Raw genomic sequence first — 20,587 nt, 5'->3', positions numbered from 1 at the left:
TATGTGGCTCAGTAGGTGAGGCCAGGGGTAATGGCACGTTAAGACAAAAGCATACTACGCCACTCTGATGTTCATCCCAGCTTTAGATACACTGAAGTAATCCCCCAGTAAGCATCCAAACACAATAGAATTTTTTCTCTTTTAAGGTCCATGAAAGAAGAAGAAAAAGAATAGGTAAGTTTGAGGATGAGATGGCAGTTAGAAAGGAAAAAAAGTAGGCCAGAACAGTTTGCTTCGGGGGGGCGGGGGGGAAGGCCCTAGGAATCTAGGGAACGGCATGAAGAAACTGGACCCCAGAAGTGAAAGGGACTGGGATAAGTAAATGGAAAAGAAGTTTTGAAACTACTTCCTAATTTGACGTAGTTTAGACAGGACTCCAGTACTGAAATTTCCAGACTTAACTTCTTTATAACTGTGATAAACAGTTGGTGGTTCCTCAAAAAGTTAATCATAAAATTACCAAATGACACAGCAATTCTATTCCTAGACAGACACCCAAAAGAACTGAGAATGGGTGTTCAAATATTTGTACACAAATGTTTATAGCAGCACAATCCATAGTAGCCAAAGGGTAGAAACAACCAAAACACCCATCAACCAATCAATGAATAAATAAATGTAGTATATCCATACAACACAATACCATTCAGTCCTAAAAAGGCATGAAACATGATACAAGCAAAACATGGATGAACATTTTAAACATTTTGCTGAGTGAAAGAAGCTGGATGCAAAAGGCCATATATTATGTATGAGTCCATTTATTTTAAATATCCATTACAGCCAAATCCATAGAGACAGAAATCAGGTATAGTAACTGCAAAGGACTGGGGAGGGAGTTAGGGATGCATGGGAATGGGAAGTGATGCCAATGTGTATGAGGTTTCCTTTCGGGGTGATAAAAAAATTCTAGAACTAGACAGTGGTCATGGCTGCACAACAGCATAAATGTACTTAATGCCACTGAAATCATGGTATGTATATTTTACCCCAATTTTTATTGAAGAATAACTGACATACCAATGTTGTATTAGTCAGGTGTACAACATAGGGATTCCACACTTGTATACATTACAAAATGGTCCCCATGATCAGTCTAGTTACCATCTGTCACCATACAAAGTTGCTACAATATTACTGACCATACTACCCACGCTGTACATTACATGCCTGTGTCTTACTTATTTTATGCCTGGAATTTTGTACTTCTTAATTCCCTTTATCTATTTCTTTCCTCCTCCTACCGCTCACCCCTTTGGCAACCATCAGTTTGTTTTCTCTATTTACAAGTCTGTTTCAGTCTTGTTTTGTTTGTTTGTTTGTTTTTTAGATATCACATATAAGTGAAATCATATGGTATTTGTCTTTCGCTGTCTGACATTTCACTCAGCATAATAACAAGCCCCCAGGTCCATTTACAATTTTTAAGTGCTTTACAACTATGCTTTTATTCAAACTCTGCCCCCTTTTATAAGAACTCTGAAGAAATACACTCACCAGTGAGCTTCCTATGGGCCTGGTGGTGCTTCTGCAGCTCATGTCCTTCCTTCTATGTTGAATTCACAGATAGTACTGAATAGGTATGAACAAGAAACACTGGTCAAATGCAGCATCTCAGGTTACCCTGTGCCCTGGATAAGGAGATGAGTAAAGGAAAGTGGTAAGAACATTTGAACAGTGTGAGTCCCTAAATGTCACTAGAGTTTATATAACTAAACCTTGCTTACTCCCTGGAAACCTCATAGATTGGCAGGCAATGACTGCAGTATGCACCCTGCAATTTAAACTCAACCCAACAGAAAGGAGGATTCCAAAGCAGATGAAATGCCACAGAAAATTTCCCTCTGAGCAGGTACCACCTATATCCTTACAGTGTCCCAGCAAAGACACAAAAGTGCCTGTTAACTCCATTATGCCACCCAACTCTGTCTTATTCCACATCTACAATGCAGAAAAGTTAAAAAAAAAGAAAAAAAGAAAAAAAGAAGCTATTTTCTGGGGAATTCAGAGAATTCCCTAACTACCTAATTACTGGCCTCCAAAGTATTCGGGAAAAATATGTTTCTCTAAGGGGAATTCATCTTCTGATTATAGAAACAGTCCTTCAATTCATTTCTCTGTGGCTGCTCTCTATGGTTTAACAGCAGCCAGGTCTTCCATTCATAGTTGAGCACAGCTGATTATTTCTGTTCTCTGTTTAGACAACTTAGATAAGCAGAATGCATTGCCTAAGTAAACATGTGAGTGGACATAAAAGGAAACAAGAATATCTTCAGGTAGAACTCAAGTTCTGTAAACGTATTTTAAGAGAGTGCTGAATGGAAGATCATTCAACATGTTTACAAAGATTGTTTTAAGGTGACAGGATTATTGGTGATATATAGCTATTTTTCCTTTCCTTTTTTAATGTATTTCTGAATTTGCTGCAATACGTATATATTTGTTATTTTTGTTATAAAAGAAAAAATATATTATTTTTAGCTTTATGTTAAGTAAAATACATGAAGAAAAAAGTACATGTATATGGAAGCTCAAGAAAATTGCTATTGTGACTGTTCTATTTTCTCATCTCTTCACCTGTCTCCAGCTGGTTTAAATCTTTCTGACTATTGCTTTCTCAGTAGTAGCTTCTTAACTTTAGACATCTTTTGTATCTTTGATAATTACCAGACTTTTTTCTGGAAGATGTTAAGGTCAATACAGTAGTATGTAAGTCTAGAAAATAATAATTAGGAAATGAAACAGAGTCCAAAGAAAGAAATCAACAAAATATTCTTTTACAGAACTTTGTGTTGATGTATAATATATAAAGAGAAGAATGCATAAATCAAAAGTATACATATCATTCACAAAATGAACATAAGTGTAACTTCCACCCAAGTAATGAAACTTGATGTTGAACATAATGTTTCTCAAGTCTATTTGTGCTGTATGTGAGAGTAGTTTAATTTTTATTGTTTTATAAAAGTATCCTATTGTATAAATATACCACAATTTATTTATCTATCCTACCATTGGTGGATATCTGGGTTGTTTACATGTTGAGGATATTACCAAAAAAATGCCACAATGAACATATTTACTTATGCTTTTTATAAGACCATATTATGTACTTCTGTTAGGTGTATACTTGGGAGTGATTTATTGGGTCATAGGGTTATTGGATGTTCAGCCATAGGAGATATTGCCAAACAGTATTACAAAGTCATTATACCAATTTGCATTCCTACCAGCTCTGTAAGATAAAGTTCTACTTGCTCCACATCCCTACCAACTCTTGGTATTTTCCAACTTTTTAAGTTTAGCCCATTCTGTCAGGTATCAGTACTACCTGTTATACCATTGTGATTTTAATTTACATTTCTGTGATGAAATATAATGAGGCTATGGACCTTTCATATGTGTCCTAGCTATTTGACTATCGTCTTTTGTGAAATGCCTGTTCAAGTATTTTGCCTACTCTTCTATTGGGTTGTCTGTATCTTTCCTTATTGATTTGTAGGTATGTGGGTGTTTTTTTTTTAATATATTTCAAATACAAGCTTTTTAACAGGGATATTTACTTCAAATGTATTCTCTCTTCTAGGTGTGTGCTTCTACCAGGGTGGGGAGCAGATCATCTTAATGTATCATGGAAAGAGGTGATTAGAGATGAAATACAGTCCCTGTGGTGGATGGTCTATTTTCAGGTCATTTATTTTTATGATTTGGTCCTTAAGGATCCCAAATGAAAGCCTGGGGTGACTACTGAGACCCTTTCTCTTTGGCAGGCCCTTAATTCCAATTATTTCATCCCAGCCTCATGAAAGCGCTTAAATCTCTGTTCATCTTCTCAGCCTCTCCATTGTTCCTTACAAATCAGCAAATACCTCTAGTGGAAAAGTCATGTGGGAGCATGTCCTCTCTATAAGCCAAGAGGATACAGGGAAAGATATGAGAAAAAAGAACAGCAGCAATAGCAATTTGTTGGAGCTTCCATATACATGTACTTTATTTAACATCAGGCCAAAAATAATATGCTGCTTTTAACTTTATAATAGTATAATTTTATAAATTATAATCCATTAAAAAGGCTTAGAAATAATCACCATTCCAGTAACAATGAGCATTCTGTCACTCAGCTTGTGATTTCCAAATACCTTTTCCCACCAAAAGGAAGAGCTCATTCTAAGCCTATGGCATGAAATATTCCAGATGAACCTGGAACATTTTGTGAAACTAGAAAGCAAGGAACCTATTGAAGACTATCACAATTGTTAAAAGGGCCTAGGAGACAATATGAAAAGGATTACATGGCCAAAGATAAAATAATCTGAATATTAATTTTAATAACCACTGCAATGAATTAAAACACATCATATATGTTTAAATGCATTAGATTGTTATCATGCTAAAATCATTACTCATTGACTACCTTTGGAGAATGCCAGGGAATGAATTCAACATTTTGAAAACTGGCAAACAACAAATAATCAACAATGTATTTGCCTTTCCTATGCTTACTGTACAGAAATATACCAGCTTATAAATTAGGGAGGAATTATAGTGTTAAATTGTCATCAATATGCAAGCCCTGGTAAACTAACAAATGGAGAAAATTATCATTAATGGCTCCTCATATCATGAAGAGAGTGATAACCAGATATGTGCCTGCTACTGGAAGCAGATACCATTACCTATAAAGAGAAGACTCCAGATCTAACTTTCAGTTTCTAATAGATATGGGGAAAGACAATCTCATTAAATTATAGTTTGAGGATACAATCTGCAAAATCAAGAATCTGGACAACTATAGAGAAAAAATGACCCAGCTTCTCCAGTGAATGGGGGGGAAGAGGAGAGCCTATAAATTACAAGAAAATTAAAAGACGTATCAACCAATTACAATATACAAATCTTATTTGGATCCTGATTTGAACAACTGGGTTTAAAAAAAGAATTTTTTTAGACAATCTGGGAAATGTGACCACTGACTAGCTATTTGATGATATAAAGGTATTATTATTACTCTTCCAGGTACGATAATGGTTATGTGATTATGTTGTCTTAAAAGAGTCCTTACCTTTTAGAGATACATACTAAAATATTATGAATAGAATGATTCACTGTCTTGGATTTGCTTCAAAATGGTCCATCTGTGGGTGGAGGTAGATGAAACAGAATTAGCCATGAGTTAAAAATTGATCACGAAAGGCAACAGGAATATGGGTCTTCCTTGTACTATTTCTTCATCCATTTGTGTAAAGATAATAAAAAGTTTAAAATTCTAGAAAATTTATGATTAGTATCTTCTTTCTCTGGGTGAATATTAAGGCTTGGTAAAAATAAACTACTGAGATTACATCAAAATAAAAAGCTTCTGCACAGCAAGGGAAACAATCAACAAAACTAAAAGGCAATCTATGGCATGGGAGAAGATATTGGCAAATAACATACCTGACAAAGGGTTAGTATCCAAAATATACAAAAAGAACTTACAAAACTCAACCCCCCAAAACCAATAATCCAACTGAAAAATGGGCAGAAGACATAAACAGACATTTCTCCAAAGAAGACATATGGATAGCCAACAGACACATGAAAAGATGCTCATCATTGCTTATCATCAGGGAAATACAAATCAAAACTATAATGAAATATCACCTCACGCCTGTCAGAATGGCTAAAATCAACAACACAAGAGACAACAGGTGTTGGCAAGGATGTGGAGAAAAAGGAACACTCATGCACTGTTGGTGGGAATGCAAACTGGTGCAGCCACTCTGGAAAACAGGTTCCTCATAAAGTTAAAAATAGAATTACCATATGATCCAGGAATTGCACTACTGGGTATTTACTCAAAGAATGCAAGAACACTTGTTCAAAGGGATACATGCACCCCCATGCTTATAGTGGCATTATTTATAACAGCCAAGATACGGAAGCAGTCCAAGTGTCCATCAATTGATGAATGGTAAAGAAAATGTACAAGGGAATATTACTCAGTCAAAAAAAAAAAAGAATGAAATCTTGTCATTTGCAGTGACATAGATGGAGCTTGAGAGTATTATGCTAAGCGAAATGTCAGTCAGAGAAAGACACCATATGATTTCACTCTTATGTGGAATTTAAGAAACAAAACAAACAAGCAAAGGGAAAAAAATAAGACAGAGAGACAAATCAAGAAACAGACTCTGAATTATAGAGAACAAACTGATGGTTACCAGAGGGGAGGGTGTTGGGGGAATGGGTTAAATAGATGATGGGGACTAAGGAGTATACTTGTCGTGATGAGCACTGGGTGATATAAGGAAGTGTTGAATCACTATATTGTACACCTGAAACTAATATAACACTGTATGTTAACTAACTGGAATTAAAATAAAAACTTAAAATATATATTGGAAAAAATCAAGTGACTATTTCAGAGCTAAATAGAGAGAAACCACGGGGCTAGGAGAAAGGCTGGCCAAGCTAAGTTTGGCAACGCTGGGCAGGCCATCAGAACTTACTTTGCAGCCCATGGCTTTAAAAGGCTGGTTTTCCAGAGTGAGTCCAATATTAATTTTCTGACCAACCTAGGGACAGTTATGTAAAGCTTTTGCCTGTTTCATCTTTCTATCTCTTAATACAAGTACTTCGTGGAATTTCATAACCAAGAGTTGGAAAGCAGAAGAATGTTATTTTAAAGGGCCTTGGCAAAATTTCTCCTAGGAACAGAATTGTCCTTTGTTAAGGAAAATACCTTGATGAGCCATTTAGGTAGAACAATGGTGATAGTCTAAAAGAGAGTAAAAGAAAGAAATAAATGCCTTTTTATATTTTTCATAAATGAGAAGAATCTGGATGGTGCACAGAGAGGTGAGTGGCTTTAAAAGAAAGTGCGGGGGCGGGGGCGTGTAGAACGTACGGACAGTGAGGGAACCGAGCATCCTGGAGTAAAGTTTTTCCAAGGCAAAAAGATTGCTCATGAAATTTTCAGTACTAACATGGTTTTGGAGCTATTTAGAACAGGGATGGCTAAATTTCAACTCTGAAGTATCTGTTGTGCTATAAGGTGACATGACCACCCTAACCCTCCATTGTTGCCAAGCCATAAGTAAAAGTAACTGCCCACACAGCCATATGTGAGTGGTTCTTGGAGGAGAACCAAAGGGAAGGCAGCTGTTCTTTATGTTGAGTGAATGTGGGCAGAAGGAAGAGAACCAGAGAAGGGATGTGTATTCATTAGAACGGGAGCAAAATGAGACTAGGGGCTGTGGATCCTCAGATATGAGGCAGAGGACAATCTTAGGGAAGGAAGTTTGAGCCGGTTCATTTGACTATTAAAAGAATATCCAAGAAGCTAACATGGGAGAACAGTTAGAAAGCAATTTAGGCTACCATGTTCCGTAATCCTACACTATGAATTTCGGGAAAATCCCTAGAGATCTCCCAGAATAGCAGTTTTGAACTTGATCCACAAAACACCTGGTTTCTCAAAGGTGGCTCAGGGGCTTTTTCAGAGGGGACATGGATTTGGATCCCTAATCCTTGCTTCAACTAGAAAAGTTTAATCTATATTATATATTAGGATTCCATATCAGATGTTACTTTTAAAAAATACTTTTGCTAAAAAGAAGGCAGCACTGGTATCATCTAACCCCCTCATGTTACAAAAAGGCAGAGGAGTTGAAAAATGTGAGAAACTTGCCCACCATCACATATCAGAACAGATGTTAGAACCCAATTCTCATGATCCCCTTGAATGAGAGGCTATCAAAGGTGCCAGTGGAAAAATAGATATCTACTCAAGGAAGAACGGCCTCTGCAGTTTTATGGCTTCTCAGCAATCACACAAAAGTCACCGTAGGCCAGATATCAGGAGTCTCTACCAGGTGGTAGAGAGGGGCTTACAGGTTAAGGAGACTTTGACCTCTCTCTGCCTGCTGCAAATACCCATCCTAATTAAGTTTCAAGGCCCTGCAGAAAGCCTGAGGTTTAGGAAGAAGCCCCAAATTCAACTATCCACCTCTCTTGCTCCCACTCCATGAGACAGTCTGAGCTGCCTTCTCCTGCATTCTGTTTCTTTTCTTCCTTCCCCTTTTGTTGATATATAATTGACATACAATACTGTGTAAGTTTAACATCTACAGCATAATTACTTGACCCTAATGTGCTTCTTTTTTTAAAAGATTTATTTATTTATTTGAGCGGGATGGAGCAGAGGGAGAGGGAAAGAAGCAAGCTCCCCACTGAGCATGGAGCCCGATGTGGGGCTGGATCCCAGGACCCTGAGGTCATGACCTGAGCCAAAATCAAGAGTGAGATGCTTAACCAACTGAGACATCCAGGCACCCCAACCCTAATGTATTTCTAACAGTCAGCCACCATTTCTCCATCAAATTCTATCTTCAAAGCCAAAAATTAAATTTCGGAAAGTCTCAGGCATAATGGAAAGAAGACTAAGTTAAGAACCAAAAAAAGTAAAAAGAAAAAACTCTAGGTCAACAAGATAATTCTATGTGGCCAGAAGTAGATTAACTCTTCATCTGTAAAATGGTTCTAATAATATTTACCCCATAGGGATATTATATAAGGAGCAAATGAAGTAAACCACTTAAAACATCCATCCCAGGATATGTCAGTCATTCAATAAATATTAGTTGTTGTTTCTTCACATTGTAATGCAACCTCACAAAGAAGCCCTACATATTTGCTTGGCATTCTACCACTAGTACTCAGCAAAGGCAAGGAAGCTAGCAGCAGTCAGAACGGCTGTAAATATGTATTCTTTTTTTTTTTTTTTTTTTTTTTGAGAGAGAGAGAGAGCACTAGCAGGGGGAGTGGGAGAGGGAGAGAGAGAATCTTAAGCAGACTCCACGCCCAGCACAGAGCCTGACTCGGGGCTGGATCTCATGACCCTGAGATAATGACCTGAGCCAAAACCAAGAGTCAGACATTCAACAACCTGAGCCACCCAGGCGCCCTATGTGAAGATGTATTTCTTATCTGTGACTCAATTCTGAATGTTCTTCCTGAGATGCTGATGTACCCAGAGTAAAAGGCAAAGTTGTTTCCCTCCAGAATATATGATCTGAAAAAAAATGGTAGAGCTGTTTTGTGGTCACGGCTGACTGTCTGCCCAGGCCAGCCTTCCTGTGATGGCCAGGGAAAACACTGGCATCTCAGAAAATATTTCATTCTGTTGGTTGAAGCTTGTAAAGAGGATGAGCCACATCACAAGTCCTCAAGCAGGTGAATATAGTCAACTCTAAAGAAAACTGAGCCCTCTCTCTTCACACAAGATACGTTAGAACAGTAGGTTCTGAGCTTCCTACGGCAGCAGCAACTCCATCCTCTGATCCTTCCCCTTCCCCAAGCCCCCTTACAGCACTCTTCCTCAATTGCACATACTCAACTAGTTTACTTATGTAATTCAAAAAACAGCTATAAATCCCTCACAGTGGAACAACTGCTCCAGCTCCCTTGCGATGAATGCCCAGTTGCCCAACTGCTAATCTGTAGCCATTCTGTTGCCTTACACATAGTCCCCTGACCTGCCCTCCGATGACAACCATCCTTTCTAATCACAAACTCATTGCTCTGAATAAACCAAAGGTATGATTTTAATAGTTCTTCTAGAGTTTAACCTACTTTGCAACCCCCTAAGCAGCCTCAATTCATAAGCACAAGCTCAGGGGAAAAAATTTGCACAAAAGCTGATACACACTTGTGTCAATCAGCAATTGTCACAATAATGGTAAGTAACAAACCAACCTAGTACTTAACAACCATACCATAAGGCTCTGCTTCAGGCTGTAAGCCAGCTGGGACAACTCTATTTCACAAGTGCTCATCCTGGTCCCTGACTAAAGAGGCAGCAACCCTTATCAAGGGAAGAGGTCAGAGTTCTCCCAGAGATTCGTGTGGACACACAAAGCATCTAAAGGCCTAGGAACAGAGCTCACCCACTCTCATTTCCTACTACGTTCCATTAACCAAACTCACAATGCCAAGTCCACATCAGTAGGGTCAGGAAGTATACTCTTCCTATGGAGGTAGTGGGGAGTAAGTGAACATTTGCTTAACAGTGATCTAATCCACAACACCAATGCACATGACAGCTATTTGTTCCCTATACATCAACAATTCTCAATACTGATGTCTTCCTTGCCCAGAATTGGAAGTAAGGTAACGTGATACTTCTACAAATAGAGAAGTTATCTATCACAACTATAACACCATTGCCTATTCATCATTAGTTAAGAGATAAGGACTAAGGCTTTCTACTAGTTGTGTGAAGCAGTCACTAGAAATAGATGCATGTATAAAAGATGTGTTATTTAAACACACACACATACTCACAAACCACAGACATTTTTGCAAGTTCGCCAGTACCATGGGGGAACCTCCAGCTTGTGATCTGGCCTTTTATGTGGAGTTTCACTTGAGTATTTGCTTTGGAATTTGATAAACACAGCTATTCACAGGGCTATCACCACATGGTACATCTGCTACCACAGAAACACAGAACCTCTTCTACAGGAACATCCCATACCCACCCTGTAAGCTGAATTCCTGCCATTTCCTAAAGTTTCCACAAAATAGCTCTATGAACTCCTCCTTAATGGTAGTTTGGAAGTGGGGTAATGCATTCATCTTGCACACTCTTCTCTTGCCTCCTTCCTCTGTCAGAATTACCTTCATCGTGTTTTATTTTTAAACTTAAAAAAAATCAAGAGGTAGGGAAAACATCGGGAATGAACAGGGATGATTATATGGCTAGGGTTGGTCTTCTGGAACTTCTACTTTTCCTATCAAATTAGAAGAAGAATTAGCAGCAGATTGAGAATTAGCCTCAGAACTTATTTGCCTATTATTTAATTTTTTGTTGCAATGTTGAAGAAAAACAAACCTTTCTTTCCCCTTCCTATATGCTCAGGATTTAAGCTAAAAGAAATTTAGCAAGAGGCCCAGTGGGAAGTTAAACACCAATCTGGAAGTCTCAAAGACAAGAACACACAAAATAGCAGAGTGCCCCAGCTCTGTAGTCAGATACATGAGGGTTTCGATCCAGACTCTGTTGCTTCCTCTGCCATCAGGCAAAATTGCTTAATGTAATGCTGTTTTAGTTACTTACTGCTGTATAACAAACCACCTTAAAACTTAGTGGTTTAAAACAACAACCATCTTACCACAGTCACAATTTTGTGGCTCTAGAAAGTATACAGTAGGGATGGATTGTCTCTGCTCCACAATGTCTGTGGCCTCAGACTAAGTAGCATGGGGGGCTGGGAATGGCTGAGATGACCCAATTCTGGACATATGTTGAGGTCTAGATTCTGGTTAGTTAATCTTTTTGGTTCTTTTCCAAAGAGTATCTAATAGGGCTGGAATGTCCAAGATAATTCCTGGGTTAAGACAGCTAGAAGAGCTGGTTAGTGCTGGCCAAGCCTCTCCTCTCTCAATCTCCTTCTCTTTCTCCCCCCCCCCCCCCGCCACCCTCCCTCCCTCTCTTCCCATATAGCCTCTCCACATGGCTACCTTGGGCTTATCCAAAGCAAGACAGTCTCAGGATACTTGAATTCCTTACATGACAGCTGGAGCAAAAGTAAAAGCTATCAGGTGTCTTCAAGGTTAGACCCAGAGCATTCGAAGCCACTTCTGCTACATGTTATCGATCAAGCCAGTCTCAAGGGTCAATACAGATTGAAGCAAAGGGAGAAAAATACCCAGCCTCTCAGTGGAAGGGTGGCAAAGAATTTGCAGCCATTTTTAATCCACCACAGATGCAGTTTCCTCATCTGTGAAATAAGAGCAACAAATCCTATTTCATATGACTGTTTTGAAGATTAGATAAAATGTTTGTAAAATATTTGACATTTACATGGCATTTTTTTTTAATTTTTATTTATTTAACTGACAGAGAGAGAGAGAGAGAGACAGCAAGAGAGGTAACACATGCAGGGGGAGTGGGAGAGGGAGAAGCAGGCTTCCCGCCAAGCAGGGAGCCTGATGCAGGGCTTGATCTCAGGACCCCGGGATCATGACCTGAGCCGAAGGCAGTCTCTTAACCAACTGAACCACCCAGGTGCCCCTTACATGGCATTTTAAATGGTAGCCTTCATTACTGAGAGAGACTTAACAAGAACATGTAAAATTCCCATGATCAGATCTTAGTCCTACTAATATGAAAGGAATAACAGAATAAAACTTTCCAGAGATATCAACATATGACTGACAGATATAATATAATCCAAAATAGAATATAATGTAAATAAATGTTCCTATTCTATGGTTCCCTATTGATTTATTCCTGTTATTATTAGCCTTGTATTGTTTTCATGGCATGGATAAATCTAATATCCATTCCTTATGGTAGAACAAGCCACCATTATGGTGGAACTGTACTACAATCTGTGGTGGGATGAGGAATGCCCTAGTGGTAGGAGAAGATGCTTAGAAAGAAAGTTCTATTGTTGGAAATGGCCTGTGTATGCCATACTTTCTTCTAAAGACATACAATGGACAAAGAGGAGAACTGACCTCCTGCAGAGACAGACTCTTCCCTGGGTGGTAAACAAGGCACTATAGACCAGAGAACAGAGTCTTAGGGAAGAGAACTTGAGTTGAAATCCCAGCTCTGAAACTTGCCATATAAGAAAGTTCCTTACCTCTCTGCACCTCTGTTTCTTTAACACAGGGGTTTATGGTATGGAGTATGGCACATGGAGATGATGAAAGGCCCTTTTTTCAGGACCTATCTGTGTCAATGGTCACAACTACTCAGTGTCCCAGATTTTGCAGCCATTCTTCACTTTAAACTTCCTGTTCCCTTAAGGGTATTCATAACAATAGCACACATGACCTTAACTTTGAATTAGAGAATTAACTAACTTATCCTGGAAACAGCTTGAGAAGTCTGAGCCTCCAGAAGGGAAGGAGCATCTCCAGGGACCCAAGAACCCTGTGAGGAAGCAGGGAGCTTTCCTATTGCTACCAAAAGCCTGTCCAGAACTGCCTCTCCTGAACTGTACACTTGGTTTCCTGCCTCTCCCAGGTGACAGGATGGTCTCATGAGAAGCTGATGTCTACTTCACCCTCTCCATTGCTTCAAAGTATTTCCATCTGGGCTTTATATCCAATAATCCATCAGAACAGCACTCTCTAATGCCACCAATGACACACATGTCCACAAAACAAGAGACGTTTTGTTCCTCATCCCACTTGACCCTGTGCAGCAGCATTTGACACTGTTGATTTCTCCTTCCTTTCTGAAACACTTTTTCCTTGGCTTTAAGTGACACAAAACACGTGTTTTTCCTCATACCAGTTGTTCCATCATCTGTATCTCTTCGCAGGTTTATCCTCCTGTACCTAACAATTAAATTCTGGAGTTCCTCAAATCTTGGTCCTGGGTCTTCTCCCCTTTCACTCCACACTCAATGTCTCCTGGTACTCTTATCCATGACTCTCCCTCAGTGGCCTGCTAATTACACAAAAATTGACATCTCTAGTCCAGACCCCTCCGATGGACATTTCCTGCCAGTGTCTCAAAGGCACTAGAAACCCAAAATGTCCAAAGTTGAATACTTGATCTTCCTCCACAAAGTATGGCCTATAAGTATACGCTACTTATCATTTCTCCATTTATAAAACTGCCATCTGTCTAGTTTCTCAAGCCAGAAAACAAAGTCACCTTGATAGACTTCGTTCCCTCTTCGCTATCTTATCAATTTTATCTCCCATTTTAGTCTGTCAACTTCTATCTCTGTCAACCTCTCACTGAGCCTAAATAAACTGGTAGTATTATACCTCAATCAGTATCTTTTAAACTGATAATAATAAACAAATAAATAATAAATGTAGTAGATGGTAACCAGTACTCTTTTTAATGAAATAAGCTATTCTAGCTAAAATAGAAAAGAAAATATGAGCGTACACCACTCATAAAGAGGGTAAAGTCTTCTCTTGACATAACTTTGTGTGGGGAGGGGGGCACTATATACCAGGTCACGAGATAACATGTATTAAGAAATTAACAAAGAATCACCTGCAAAAAAATGCCTGACAGCCTGACACAATCCATTCTGGCCCTCCTGTAAAATATTCTCTAAAAGGCAACCAGAGTGACTCTTCTAACACATAGATCTGATGTCATTCCCCACAGTGTCTCCCACTAACAACCACCAAGGAAGGCCACCTTTCTAGGCACAACCCAGTCTGGAACATATTCACCCTCTTTTTCTGTGCTCCTTCTGATTTCCATATTCCCTCCTGTCATAGGAAAATTTCATAGGCTGTTCCCTTTGTCTGTTTCCCCCGCTTAACTGCCTAGTTAGCACCTACTACGCATCTTGCCTTATACACTAGAACACATTTGTACTTTTACTTGTTTTATGAAATTTGGTTAATGTCTGTCTTCTCCACCAAACTTAAAGGTCAGTGAGGTCAAGGACTATATTTTTATCCATCATTCTATCAGTAGTGCCTATCTCATTCCTTGGCACTAGTAGGGGTTTTGGTTAAATTAGTTAGATCAATCTGAATGTGAATCCCCGGTCTGACACTTACTAGTTATGGAAGCTCAAGGTATTATCCTCACTGAGCTTCAGTTTCCAATCTGTAAAATAAGAGTGACAACACCTCTCTGGGTTATGGGGACCAATATGTCTAAAGTACCCTGCATGTAATAACACTTATTTTTTGACGAATGAATATATTATGTAATTTCCCAAAGGATCCAGTTTCCCTGGTACTAAAATAACAGTCTCAATTTTCTTCAGCTTCAACCTCTAATTTTAACCTATCTCCTCAATTTTTGCCGGTTAGGGTGAGTTTTTTCAGTGTTTCTTTTAAGTAGGGCAGCCAAATCCAAGCAAACCCATTTGCTTGCCTAGCCCAATAACCCAAACTTCTACTGACTTCCTAACCAACATCACAGAGTTTAACACTGATTTGGTCTTTACTTACATCATTTTTCTTCCTCAGACCACGTGCCCTGGAGAGCAAGGTCCCTAGACTCCATTTTGTACATATTTAAAATTTTCCCAGCAGGGGGATGAAAGGCAGCCTGGTATTTTAGAAAAGGCACAAGGCATGGATTGAAATGACCCCTTCCTTTTACCACTTGTTACCTGGGTGACCCTCGGCCAATCCCTTAAATCTCTCTAAGCCAGTGATTCCCAAACACAGCTGAACACTGGAATTGCCTGCCATTTTTGTTAATATTTTTTTAACATACTAATGCTGGCTTCTATCCCCAGACATTCTGATGTAATAGGTAATGGTTGCTGCCTTAGCACTGGGATTTTTGAAAGCCCTCCAAGGGACTCTACAGCTAAGTTTGGAAGCCATTGTTCCAAACAACAAATTCCCTTGTCTATAAAACAGTGGTGAAAGTATTCCTAGTTATAAAGAGTTAACGAAATACTTGGGGGGAGAAAAAAGAAATCCTTGAACAGGATCACAAATGGTACAGGGTCTGGCACATTGTACATGATCAGACAATAGCAGTCACCACTGATGGCTGGTGGTGGTGAAAGTAGTGTACATAGCCGTGAGGGATCAGATAATAAAGATGCACAAGGACTCTCACCAGCCTAGCTAGCCATGTAGCACACCGAGAGTCCTTTCAATGTCAGCCTGATTTCTATTTCTATACATCTGGAACTTTTCTGGACTTGTAGAAAGCACCTTACTGCAGAATCATCTTTAATTTGGATTTACCTGTATGCGACATGGACACCTACCTTTTTCACGTCATGTAGCAAAGGTACAACACATCCTATGAGTCTAATAACTAACCAAGAAAACTTTTGCAGAGGCTTCAAATTTTACAGGGCTAACTTAAACACGTGAGGATAAAATTCTGATATCAAGTTGCATCCGAGCCTTGGAAACTATTTTGGGTCAGCTACATAGCAGAAGTTTGGGCCTGGCAGAAAGCCGTAAAACTGAGCCAAAAATAAACCAAGGACCATTATAAAAATGTTGTAAGTGCCAAATGCATGAGATGTTAAAATTACAACATAATGGAGTAAAAATTTATAAAAGAGGCTTTCCAATGGTGGCACTAAGTGTTCCAACCCAGAGGAAGAAGGTTCAGGGGGAAAAGTCTGGAGAGTGAACCTATCCTTGGAAATTAGCCTTTCAGACAGCTATGAATGCCCCCATCGAAGGCTATTTACAATTTATTACCCACCAGGAATCAAGAGCATTGATTTTCCCCCTATTGGAGAACACAGGCTGAATTGCCAGAATACAGGGAAGAGTTTTCATAAAAATTAATTGGGCCACTCAGCTTTTCACTGTATTCAGCAAATGCTGCTCCATTTGCCCTTCTTCTGGCCTGGACATGCTCTTCCTGCTCTTCTCTCAATATCCAGCCATTCCACAATGCACTCGGGTGCATCTATTCGTTATTTATGGTCTTATTTTACTGAGCTCCAGAAAAGGTGGTGATTTATTCTCAGTGCAGTCCCGTGGTAGAGGCTTTCAGGAAGGAAGACAGCAAGCTCTGGGCTTCTCCCTCCTGGCTCTGCCCCACCTGCCAGTCTCTCTCTGCCCAGTCCATTCCCACCCTCCTTTTCCTCAATTAGGAACTGCTACCAATTGCACATGGACAGATTTATGCATGGCTGGGGACCAGCTAGTCTCCCACTGATTGTCTAAAAGAAGAGTATGTTCTGTGTCAAAAATCCTTTGCATGGAGTCCAACTGTTTTCTTGGAAATAGCTTCTTTGACCCAGGCCCATAATTTTTTTTAGGTTTGAATTTTATGGGCCTGATGCACAGTCTGTCAACATTTTCTCTGTGAGACTTATTCAGAGTACAGCATATTTCTGAAGTGTACAAAGGTTTGGGGATATTTCTATCATCCAGTGCCAGGAGAATGTCCTGGAAAAGAAGAGAGTAGGAAAGGCAGAGAAGCAGGCTTAATGACCACTTACTAAGGGATTTTTGAACACCAAGGCAGGAAGGATACTCTATCAACATTTTTGAAGTACTTGATATTAAAATAGCAGATTCAATTATGCTAACCTCTACAGTGAGGCCACTAGGACTACTAAGATCCAGAGAATGGCTTAAATGGCCCAGAGCCGTGCATTTCTTACCATATGGCCCTTGTCTGGGAAGATCAAATGGAGAAAGGGTCACCAATACCTCTGTGCATCAGACCACAACCTCAATTCTCCCTAAAGATTTGCCCTCCTCACATATGTTATATCTTTGCATAAGCTAACAATAGGGCAGGCATTAGGCTTCAGATGGATAAGGGTTAATCTATTCACACAACTGGGAATGCAGAGTCTCGATGCTCATGTGATACCCCCTTATGCAGAAATTCAAATAAAGTGATTTGCTCACTGAAAATGGCAAGTCGATGATTACGGATAAGAAATAAAATATGAAAAACATAAGACAGCTCAAATTTTCCTTCCTCAAACCACACTAGGTGTTTCATAAATGTCCAATATTTAAGAAAAGCTCAAACATAATCACCCAGGTCCCAATCTCCTTTATGTTACCAGCAGAGACCCAAGAAATGGTGAGGGAGAAGAGTTTCTCCTTCCATGTCCCATGCCCTCCCTACTTCCTTTTTCCCACTGTTCGCACCTCCTAGTATCACTGTAAGATTTAAATGGAGATGAAGTACTAGGGAAAGGATAACATCCTCTGCAAATGGAAGGAATTATTCATTTTATTATTACCTTTGGTACTCCACTCTCGTTCTTCTTTTCATGTCACCTACTCCACTGTACCCTAACTGGGGTGTTGAGATTGGTTCCTAGCCTTCTGTGCCTTTCCTGAGATGCCTGAGTCTTCCCCTCTCCAGGCCCTTCCTGACCGCTCGACACTTCATCAAAGCATACCCCTCCCAACCACTGGTTTTGCATTGTTGCAATCAGAGTAACTTCATTAAGATCAGAGGTGTACCTGTGTGCTCTGTATATATGTGTGTGCTTATGCATGTATGAGAATATAATATTCTCTTATTTGAATATTCAATAATACTTAAGTTTCAAGTTCCACATGTAAGGAGTTGGACTCGCCACTCCACCCTAACAGCAAGTAAAAAGCTGAAAATAAAGAAAATTCATTAACTCTTCTTGGATACATAAGAGAGGGGAGGACACAGGGCAAACTGCTGCCTCCAAGACTGAAGAAAGAGACAGGTGAAAGTTGAGCCAGAACCTAATCTACATGCTTTATATATAGTAACTCCCTTAATCTTTCAGACCTAATGAAGTAAATGTTATCAACCCTAATTCAGAGATGGGAAAACTGAAACACAGAAGGATTCCAGTAACTTGCCTGTAGTAACACAGCTAGTTAAGTGGATGCGTCAGGTTTTGAAGTCATGCAGTCTAGCTCCAGAGCCTGTATCTTAACTGTTATATACTTGACTATGTCTCTAGAGTCTATGACAATTTCCAAGCCAGTGCACACAGCGTTGAGGATATATTTGTAGACACTTCGAACCAAGCCATATAACAGATGCCCACTTTAGTATGCTTCAGATGGAGTAAACAGGTAGTTCTTTTTGGTCACTTTTGGTACTTTTAACTACAGAACCCATTGTCAAATAGAGGGCATAAACCTCTTAAAATGGTATTTTGACCTGAGGGATTGCTTACCTGATGTGGTTAAATGATTCACCCTAACTCTGAGAGCAGAAGCTGCAGTAGTACCACCATAAATACAAATTCTACCACTAATAATAATAAAAATAGTAATGAGTCATAATTGCACCATGTTGACCAACTATTATCTACCAAGCATCATGCTTAGCATTTTCTTAATTCAATTAGCCAACATATAGTACATCATTAGTTTCAGATGTAGTGTTCAAAAATCCATCAGTTGCAATAACACCCAACGTAGCATTTTCATATTCATTATATTCTTCAATCCTCACCAAACCCTCTAAAGCAAATATTATTATCCTCATTTAACAGGTCAACTAAGACTTATAAAGAGGCTTAATAAATTCTTGATGGTCACAGACTAGTAAGAAAATGAGATTTGAACCCAGGTCTTAGTCCAAGGCCCCAAGACACTCTGTTGCCAAGTCAACCTTCTGACAGGTTTGCTTCGACAAGTAAAATGAAGGGAATCGAATTCCAGCATGCCTTTCTAGCTCCAGGGTTAAAGGACTGAATACCACTGAAGAGAGAAAAGTGTATCTCAATAGAAAAGTAGAAATGAGATAATTTTTTAGACAAAAAATTAAAGATAATCCAGTTTCATAGAGAGGTTTAAAGCATGTCTGCCCACAAAACCTCATCACTGGACACATAATAATTGAGAAGCCAAGGTGACCAAAGACTGGAATAGTCAGACTCTAAATCAGAGAACAGATTTTCAGAGAGTTGGATGCATGGGGTTGTTTGAGTGTCAGCTAGTTGACTCTCCTATCTCTGAGAATGACAGAAACAGCATAGGGTTGCAAGTTAATATTTACCAAATACTTGGGATCTGTACCAATATTTACACAAAATTTCTCCTTTAAGTAAGTTTATTTTGATAAAACAGATGACTAAGATTAAAGAAAAATATTGTGCAAAACATATTTAAAATAACATGCAGATATAGCAAAAAACATAAAGACATTACATGCAACCGAATTTAGGAACACTGCTCCTCTAAAACTCGCTCTGATACATATGAGATGTGAAGCTCTCCAAGCTTCAATTCCCTCATCTATAAAATAAGAGAGCTGAGCTGGACATTCTTAAATACCTCTCACAACTCTAGTGCAGCTTCATTTTTAAAAGCTGTTCATGAACAAATTTTAAAAGAATCAGCATCATAACAAGCAGTCTCTTAGGTATCATAGTATGATATAATTTTTAAAAATTAAAATCTTTTGGAAATCTTTTAAATTTACCTTGATTATAAATGTAAATAATCTATATGACTTCCCAAGATGAGCTTATTCTGAAAGAAAAAAAAATACCTAGTATTTCCTTACACCCTTCATTAATTCAAGTGTACCAGGCTATCCCAGAATTAGCTAACAGGTCATATTTAGGTTAAAAATTATATGACCTACTTTATTGATACCTCTAATTCTGAAAAGTTACCTCTACCTGAAGTAGTTTAGGGGAATGATTCTGAATTTCCTCTCAAGCTCATTTTAAATTCACATAAATTTGAAAAGTGAATGATACAGAAACTTCCAATTTTAAAATGGTGAAATTAAGATGTCTCTACCCTCTATCCCTCTTTGAAATTACCTAAAAACAACAAGGCATTGCAGAGGCAGAAAGGCAAACTTCAACTTGGATGAAACCTGGATACATCTATAATTGAGAACCAAACTATACAAGAAAGAAGAGTTCCCAAATTTTGTGAATATCAGACAAGATAGCACAGAACAATGCTAACAACTGCACCTAGAGGGCACAGACCGAAAGCAGGTGGTGCCCTCAAAGGTAGAAGCTACAGGATAAAACATGCAGTGATGGTGGGAGTTTCCCTGGATCCTTTCTAGCAGCCAGGAATAACAAGAGAGGCCAGGTTAGAAAAAGAAACACATAGACTTGCTGTCATTCCTCAATTAATATGTTGCTGATACAGAAGAGAAGAGATTCTGAATTTTGTGGAGATGTTAAACTCC

General features: G+C 38.9%; 1 long non-coding RNA gene across 4 annotated transcripts in view; it reads right to left on the bottom strand.

Annotated features, from left to right (window-relative positions):
- Window positions 1–20,587, bottom strand: part of LOC113934440 — a 187,583-nt gene that overhangs the window by 126,890 nt on the left and 40,106 nt on the right. For all 4 annotated transcript variants that reach the window (XR_003523678.1, XR_003523680.1, XR_003523679.1 and 1 more), the window contains 2 exons: window positions 5,063–5,135; window positions 1,498–1,631 (listed from right to left, as the gene is read on the bottom strand). This is a non-coding gene — a long non-coding RNA (uncharacterized LOC113934440). The remainder of the gene's footprint in view (window positions 1–1,497; window positions 1,632–5,062; window positions 5,136–20,587) is intronic.

The sequence above is a fragment of the Zalophus californianus genome, chromosome 13 (genome assembly GCF_009762305.2).
Source record: "Zalophus californianus isolate mZalCal1 chromosome 13, mZalCal1.pri.v2, whole genome shotgun sequence".
NCBI classification, from domain to species: domain Eukaryota; kingdom Metazoa; phylum Chordata; class Mammalia; order Carnivora; family Otariidae; genus Zalophus; species Zalophus californianus.
This window is presented reverse-complemented; position numbering and strand designations above follow the sequence as displayed.